Genomic DNA, 6,827 nt, shown 5'->3' on the forward strand with positions numbered 1-6,827 from the left:
CTATGGAATATATTTATTAAACTAACTATCAAATGTTGGTCCCTTCAATGCACAAGAAGTGTGCTAATTATTTTCACACTTTAATCAATTTATACGTGTGTGTGTGTGTGTGTGTGTGTGTGTGTGTGTTTGAGAGAGAGTATAACCACATTGTCTAAATGTCTTTTAAAAACTAAAGGCTGGTAACTCACTTTAGAGCTGATGGGGCTGACCCACTGCTCATATCAGGAGGATTACGCATGGAGTTGTCACTCTTCATAGACAAGCAGGTGGGCACTGGAGATGAAGGTCTGTTTGTCTGTGGTCTAGAAATACATCATGTTCACATGAAGTACTAACAACAGGATAAATTCCGTAAAAAATGTTTTATGTACAGTATATGTCCAGACAAAACAATTATGTTCTTGATGCAGTCATTTTATGGAAATGATCTAACATGCCCAAGAAGTGCAATACTTGATTTTTTTGTTTGTGAGTGTGTGTGTGAGAGAGAGAGAGAGAGAGATAGAGAGAGAGAGAGAGAGAGAGAGAGGAAGAGAAAAAGAGAAAGTGAATGAGTGAGTGTGAGAAGTTGAACATTTCCCTTCTCACTCGGTGCCGCGTCGGTCACTCACAGTGAGTGAGAATAACCACAAATTGTAAATGTTCTTCTTGAATCTCTTCTACTCACTTTAGAGCTGATGGGGCTGACCCACTGCTCATATCAGGAGGATTACGCATGGAGTTGTCACTCTTCATAGACACGCAGGTGGGCACTGGAGATGAAGGTCTGTTTGTCTGTGGTCTAGAAAGAAATACATCATGTTCACTAAAAACAGGATACATTTCATAAAATACCAAAATGATGTCTTGATGCAGACAGTCATTTAATGATATTGAAAATAATCTGACACGCACAAAGAAGTGTGATAATTATATTCATGCTTGAAATTATTCATGTATGTGTGTGTGTGTGTGAGAGAGAGAGAGAGAGAGAGAGATAAGAGTGAGTGAGTGAGAGTGGGAGAGAGACAGAGAGAGATGGAGAAAAAGAGAGAGAGATGGAGAGAGTGAGAGACAGAGAGAGTGAGTGAGTGAGTGAGTGAGTGGGAGAGAGACAGAGAGAGAGAGAAAGAGACAGAGAAAAAGAGAGAGAGATGGAAAGAGTGAGTGAGTGAGAGAGAGACAGAGAGAGAGATTGAACAATAAACAATAAACAAAATGAGGGGGGGGGGATTTAAAATAAATAAATAAAAACAAAGAGAAAGTGCAAAAATCATCATTTGAGTCAATGTGCAAACTGCAATGTATCATATACAATCACACACAACACAAAGTATTATCTGATTAAATGATTCAAGATCTTTCATTAAACCCACATTACCGTTAACCATACTGGTGTTTTCATTATTGAAATTCCCCGTTTTATCAGGTGTGGAATGGAGAATGGAGGTGGACTTGGGCAGGCAGCTCTTCTTCCCAGGGGAGATCTGCAGCACCACACTGAGGCCAGGTGTGGTGCTGTGGGCCAAGACTGAGAACGGTGCTGCTTGTGGAGCTGATTGTGTCTTGGGAGGAGGGGATGGAGGGAGCCCACGAAAGGAAGAGGGCAAAGTACTCTGACCTGGAGACGTCCCTGTTCACTGCCCCGCCACCAGGAGAAGTTCCGGGATAAGGGGCGAAACATCCGCGAACGGTGGTCCCTGGCTGATGACCCCGCAGCCTAATGGGCACCGGTGGAGGTGCGGCAGGCCTAGAGACTAGCAGGTATTACCACCTACCTGTTCAAACTAATCCGCCTTTTATCGGGACAAGCACGTATGATGTGTCCCATTTGGCTACAACCAAAACTACAAGCTGACTTTTCCCCAAAAAATCAACTCACTGACAACTGACGGTCATAGGCTCAACATGATCTCAACAACTCATGGATTATGATGAATGGCTCCAAAAGACCCTTAACCACTCCAGAGATTCATAATGGGCAATGTATTGTGTGAAATAACCTACAGAAGATACCAGGAAAGTCTGTGTTAAATGCACTTAAATTGTACCCTGACATATCAGCCATCTGCCTCTTTCTGTCATAGATCATCATTACAGTATTGGCTCTGTAATTGAATATCACAACTGGTGTGACTGAATTAATCCTGTTTAAACTAACAGCTGATAACTCATTTGTGTGAGTGTGTCTCTGTGCAAGTTTGAGTGATTGGATACTAGGGATAATGCTTTTTGCTTTCTGTACTCACCCTGCATTGGTCTGTGTTGATGTGCTGCTCATATTTACAGGATCATCCATGTCCTGGTCATTCTTCATGGTCACACAGCTGTGTAGTGCAGACTCTGGTCTGAGTGTCTTACTGTGACCTGTAGCCTCCTCTACGTCTTGATTCATTACAGAATTTGTGACGCTAGGCCTGTACAGCAGATAAAAAAAACCATTATAGCCACTGTGTTATCAATGTTATTAGATGGTGTGTCATTATCTGATGTCAATACATAAGGTGTTTCGTTTCTCGGCACCTGATAACAGACACAATGGCTGGCATCTAACAAACCTTTCATAACAGACTCCCTATTGACCTGATATGGCATAGCTCAGTTTGGGCATGGTAAACTCCTCCATATTCAGTTTTCATACAGAAATACATTTTGTTTTTACAGTTGCTAACATCCTTTTGTACAATCTGTAGTCACATCTTAAAAACTCTAAACACGATTAACACAACATTCATTTGCTGTGCACCAGACCATTAACAGTCAATTAATGCATTTCTGAAATGGTTAAATAAGAATACAAAATAAAATGCTTTTCTTCAAAAACTTGCAGCCCTGAAGTGCAAAAGAGAAAAACCAAAAAGCAAACAGAAAAACAAAAATGAGTGCAAATGCGGCAAAATAAAGGCACACCGGAGTAAGCCAAGCATTTCTGAAAGGTTGAGAAAGATTTTCTTTTACATTTTGAAATGAAGAGTAGTATTTAATTAAGAAAATGTGGTTTTGACCAGAAAATGTACTATTTGTACAATAAAATTGTCTGAAGGCGATTAACAGAGCCCAGGGCCTGAACAACCCCCTGGAGCACAAAGCCAACAGTGTTTGTTACCAATTGTGAAAAATATGAATTCACCAACAGTCATAACCAGCTTACAAAGAAGTCTAAATTTGAAATTTTTAGTAACAGCAGGAACCTGAAACCAAACTGACTGGGTTTCTTAGGCCGACACTCTTCTAGACAAAGACCACCAGGCGAATCAAAGGTTTCTGGAGGTGTATTTCAAGGTGCTCCTGCAGGGAGTCAATACCAACATCAAGTAGAGGCAGGCAAAGACTAAAGATGCACCACAGTGTTACAGGTTAAATACCAGTCAATCATGGGAGGATACCTTGGGGGTTATAGGTCAACATTGGGGAAGGTTCTACAGGTCAAGGTTGGGAAGGGGAGGTGAGTGGGAGGGGATTTTCTTATGGAGGAACACACACAGGCCCAAAATGGTGGACAATGTGTATTCCTCCACCTGGGGCAGGGGGATGTCTGCTGGGGCCTTTAAACAAAGGTGTACTAAGACTATCAATAGACATGGCACACACACACACACAAACACAGGAGAACATGCCTGCAATGCAATGTAAGTCTATAAATTAATGGCAATATCAATTTCCATCAAAACCTTAACGTAAATATTGGGTGAGTGCTGTGATGTGCAAATGTCAAATATAACAGATATTGACATTTATATTTTGCCCAGATGTTCTAAACTGGCTAAAGCATGGAGTCAATGCTGAACAAGAGAGTCTTGTTATTCCTCTTTTCTGGAGAACAAAAACAAAAAACTAAGCAGAGAGGTCTTTGTTTTAAGACTGTAAGAAACTAACTAAACAGTGGATGCACCCATACATCTTAAGTTATACAGTAGGCTAATTGTAATGCCTTTAGTTGAAAAGTCTGAAAATGAAACTGTGGAATTTGTGTTTGCATTGCTACTGTAGTGATTAGTACAAATATTATAATATAATATTAGAAACATCTGTGTGTGCAGGTAAAACATGTTATTGTTTATAGTTTTCCTCTTCAACGCCACTTAATTCCTCCTAATGACTTCAAAATGTGGTCAACTCTCCCATCTACATGTGTGTTAATGCTACTGCCCCTTTTTATAGACGAAAAGGGAGTGACTGCGAATAAACAAAGTCTGACTAACAGGACCAGGTAATAGTGTCTCGGACCTTCAGGTAAAACGGAAGGAAGGTGTGTGATTTGATTGGCTGTTGAACTTAAATATCACTACGCAGGGTACGATTGGCCGTTGGGATGAGGGTGATTTCCCCCCTCTGGTCTATTTATCCCTTCGTCTGCTGAATTATTTGTACCCCCCTATGCTATTTCACCAAAATACCTAAAAATCTATAAAATACCTAGAACAAAAATATGTTTTAAATATAGTAAAGCGCTGCAACATGAGCTGCCACTCTGAAGTCTCTCACATCTGCTGTAACCGCCTCCCCCTAACTGCAAGAAAATACTCCCTGAACCATACAACTTTTTGTACATCCAGTTGAGCTCCTCACTTACAATAGTTATGTGAATACGTACGGTAACCTGGCAAATACGCAATCATTCTAATACAAATATGGCGGCGCTTAAACACAGTGACACATGGGCCCATGAATAGTGGCGTAGAGAAATCGGAAGAAGCCTTTACTTGCTGACTGTTGTAGCTAGCAGTGTTGAAAGCAGTGAAAACACCCTGATCATAGCTATGTTACCTACTGGCAGATAACATCGACTGTCATGAGAACTGACTCTTTTTCCTGGAATAAATAAAGTGATCGTGGGTCAAATGCCACAATCACCACTAGTATTTAATCAAAACAGGTTTAATGGGTACTTCGGACCGTCATTAAATATCAGTCTTCACCATACAAAGACATATGTAGTTTTGGTAAACGGTTGTCGTGAATATGAGACTCTCCTGCTGTCAAATCAGGACCAATCAGAGAAGAGCCTGTCCTGCTTTGGTTCCCGCCCACACAGTGTCAAAAGTATGAATTCGAGCGAGCAAATCAAGTTTTCACGAGAGCGTATGTCATTCTCTGCGCTCGCAGTTGTTAAATTCCCTCTCGCGGCTGCTAAAATTGAGTGCGCAGACGAAAGAGTTTTGACACTAAAATGACGCCATAATAATCACTTCAAAAGTATCACTTTACGACTCACCTGAAACAAGCAAACTACTCACAAATCGGAAAGTTGTTGCTCCGTACACTCCCCGCATGTCGATAATCTCTGACATCTGCTGTAACCGCTCCCCGAGTTGCAAGAACTTGAACCAAACGCTTTTTGTACAGTCAGTTGCGGTTCTCGCTTACAACAGTTCTGTGAATACGTACGGTAGCCTGGCAAATACGCAAGACTTCTAGTATAGTGGCGTAGAGGGAACGGAATCGGCCGCCATTTGGTATATATCCTTTTCCTTTTTGAAAAAAAAGGACAACAGCTCATAGCAGAATTAGACTAGGCATCGCTAAAGTCATCGCGCTCTAAGCTCTAATATTAACACATTCTTATATTAGGTTAAACTACAAAGGCCTGAGAAATATGTTGCATTGCTTTTCATTGCGGTGGCGTAGATACAAGACAGAACAGGTCCATCTTGTTAAAAGAAACATTACATTAGCTCAACAGCTTATTTCGTAAATTACGTCGTTTAATTATGTATTGTGTATCCCAAACCAAAAGACAGTGGGGAATGTGTAGGCTACACAAACAACCAAAGCCAGGGGCGTTCAGATAAATTAGTAGACCTAAATGCACGCTACTATGCCGTGAGCTCCCAGTAGGTTTTCACAAAACCCAGCACACGCATAACGTACCTTTCCGGCGAGATCAAAACATCTTACCTTCCCCGCATGGCCAACAAAGTCATTATAATCTCTTTATCACGAACAATATCACTTTATGACTCACCTGAAACAAGCAAACAACTCAAACTTCAGAAATAAATATCTTTGCAAAGCTGTTGCGCCCTACACTCCCCACATGTCGATTGTAGCGTAGTTTTTGGTTTAATTCTTAAGGCGCGTTCGAAACAACTCGGAACTCCTTTTTCCGAGTTCTAACTCGGAGGCCGGAACGGGGCGGATCACGGAGCTTGCACCGCAACCCCGACAACCCCATTCAAGAAAATGCTAGATGACATAATAATCATTTAATATATTTTCATAGTGTAGCACTTTGTCCTGTCTCCACTTCATATCCATTTCTGCCCATGGTTAACACCGAATTTATGTTCTGCTGTTGCCGGCCACAGCCACGCGATTAATCTCTTTGCAACCCAAAAACGAACATTCTACCCCATATCACGCTACAATATAATTAATAAAATAACTTACAGTTTGTTTTGAGTTTTACTCACTTGTTTTTCTGAAATCTATTTACTTGAAGCTCAGACGCTCCCTAGAGAACAGATTGGACTTGCTCCTGGTATCAAGGCAAAACAACTGTTCTCGATGTTTTATCTCTCTCCATTGTGAAGACAAAATTCTATAGAATCAAGGAAAATAAAACTGATTTGGTATTTCTTCCCCTCTTTATTTTCTTCAATTCAGTTGTGTTTTTATTGAAAGATGTTTGTGAAAACATATACATGTGCATGTAAGTCTTTATTTATATCAATCTACTAGACCCTGTTTCTCCCACAATAGTAATCCATTAACAGATACAGCCTCAAGATCTCTTTGTTTACCTGTTGGCAGCTTTTGTCTCTCCTAAGTGAAGCTCGTTCTTTTCTCTCAGTCTTCAAGGTGAGATTGGACTGGGACACATCAGTGGTTGCTGTGATCTGCAG

General features: G+C 40.8%; 1 long non-coding RNA gene across 1 annotated transcript; it reads right to left on the bottom strand.

Moving 5' to 3' along the window:
• Nucleotides 1–268: 268 nt before the first annotated feature.
• LOC122128734 lies at nucleotides 269–5,558 on the bottom strand. Its single transcript, XR_006151584.1, has 4 exons — nucleotides 5,198–5,558; nucleotides 2,232–2,399; nucleotides 671–784; nucleotides 269–305 (listed from the first exon to the last, which is right to left on the bottom strand). It is a non-coding gene; the product is annotated as an uncharacterized LOC122128734 (long non-coding RNA).
• Between the last annotated feature and the right edge of the window lie 1,269 nt (nucleotides 5,559–6,827).

This window comes from Clupea harengus, chromosome 24 (assembly GCF_900700415.2).
Source record: "Clupea harengus chromosome 24, Ch_v2.0.2, whole genome shotgun sequence".
Taxonomy (NCBI): domain Eukaryota; kingdom Metazoa; phylum Chordata; class Actinopteri; order Clupeiformes; family Clupeidae; genus Clupea; species Clupea harengus.